A 2318-nucleotide genomic window follows, 5' to 3' on the forward strand; every position below is an offset into this window, starting at 1 on the left:
ATATATATATATATATATATATAATTTTGAAAGGTAATAAGATAAAAATATATATATATAATGCATAGAGACTATATTTAAAGTAATGAATGAGATTTGAAAGAGAGTGTGTGAGAGAAAAAGGTTAAGAGAAATTGTATATCAAGTGTACAAACAGCAAAAAAAAAATTGGATGAGCGAACGTGAAAAAGGAAAGAGAAAAGAATGGTTTGAATGAATAGTGTCAAAATTCAAAGTAAAATTTAAAATATATATATATATATATATCAATAAAAACTTATATTTCAATTATATATTAAAAAATATGAGAATTGTCTTGTTTATTTGCTTTTGTTGTTGTTTTTTTTTAAATTTATTTTGGGTAAAAGAGGAGAAAAAGCTTATCAACAAAGGAATAGATTTGAATATATCAATTGCAAGCAGGTCGCTGATAAGTGGCATACGTTCACAGCAGCGTACTTGTTTCATAGATAGGTCTGCACACACTGCAGACCTAACCTGTGTGTTTGTTTGTTTGTGTACACGAATATGCATACGCGTTTTCATCGAATTTTGGAGTACGTACTTCAGTAATAAGCAAATATGTTCGACAAAGGTATGTGTGCGTTTACGTATGTAGCGTGTAAAAGAATTGAAACTGAAAATGCACTGAGTTTTTAATGAGGTTTATCTACATAAAAAAAAAGAACCGGTTTCACAATTTTAAGATTATCGAAAATAGTGTAGATGGATGGACGTAGGAGCTATGGTATGGGTTTAGAATATTCATCGGCGACATTGGGTCGATGCAGAAAGCCAAGTTGGTCAAGACAAAATTAGACGATAGAAAAATTTTATATTTTTCAAAGAAATAGGTAAAAAATGATATAAAAGCCAGTGTTTTATTTCAATCAGTTACCATAATGTGCGGAAGTCTAAAACTTCAGAATAAGGCGGTGACCTGGCAGAATTGTTAGCACGTCAGGTAAAATGCTTAACAGCATTTCATCTGTCTTTATGTTCTAAGTTCAAATTCCACTGAGATTGACCTTGCTTTTTATTCTTTTGGGGGTCGATAAAATAAGTACTAATTGAGCACTGGGATCGGTGTAATCGACTTGCGCCCCCACCCCAAATTGATGGCCTTGGGTCAAGATTTGAAATCAATATTTCTTCTGCATTTTTACTTTCCGAGTTCAAATGCCGCCGAGCTTAGCTTGGCCTTTCATCCTTCCCTCAAATTTACTGGCCTTGTGCCAGAATTAAAAACTATTACTGGTGTGAAAAATTACTTTTAATTACCTCCCTTGACATTCAGAGTTAAACATGGGTCGATGAAATCAATTTATCCCCTTCTCTGAAATTGCTGGCCTTCTGCCAAAATTTGAAACCAATATATTCTTTTCTTTTACTTGTTTCAGTCATATGTTGCGGCCATGCTGAAACACCGCCTTTAGTCGAACAAATCGACCCCAGGACTTATTCTTGGTAAGCCTAGTACTTATTCTATCGATTTCTTTTGCCGAACCGCCAAGTTAAGGGGACGTGAACACACCAACATCGGTTGTCAAGCGATGGTGGGGGACAACACAGACACACAAAGTTCTATATACGACGGGCTTTTTATACCAAATCCACTCACAAGGCTTTCGTCGGCCTGAGGCTATCGTAGAAGACACTTGCCCAAGGTGCCTAATTAGAATTATGGATATACTTTACAAGATTAGTGTCGGGTTTAGGAAGGTATTTGTGAAATCATAATGCAAACCTTCACATCAAAATAATGTTTCCCACAGAAAGAAGAGTTGAAAACAGTAATGAACTGAGTTTTAATGCTGAAGTACCAATCGTGTATTCATGTCCATTGAATTGGTCTGGCAGTGGAGCCAAGTTACTAAAGCAACAGGGGCTCCTGATGCTACTACTTCACTAGTAAATAAGTTGTTTAAAAATATAGCCTATACTAATTTTTGGTGTATTTCTAAGTTTCTCGACAAAGATATCTTTCTCTCTCTCGCTCCCTCGCAGACATATTCTCGCTGTTCCACTGAGTCGAAGGTAAGAGGATCGAGAAGTGGTCTATTGTCGGCATGAAAGTACCTACAAGGATTCGTGAAAAACAAAGGAGTAGCTTGTATGGTCCTAAGGATTGGAGAATGACAGTTATGTATATGTATGTATCCAAATGTGTATATATTTATGTATATGTATGCACATATGTATATGTACTCATGTGTATGCATACATACATGTATGTACGTATGCACATATATACTGTGTGTGTATGTGTAGACATAGGAGAGTATATGTATATATATGTGTATGTATACAAATGTGTA

This window comes from Octopus bimaculoides, chromosome 6, assembly GCF_001194135.2.
Source record: "Octopus bimaculoides isolate UCB-OBI-ISO-001 chromosome 6, ASM119413v2, whole genome shotgun sequence".
NCBI classification, from domain to species: Eukaryota; Metazoa; Mollusca; class Cephalopoda; order Octopoda; family Octopodidae; genus Octopus; species Octopus bimaculoides.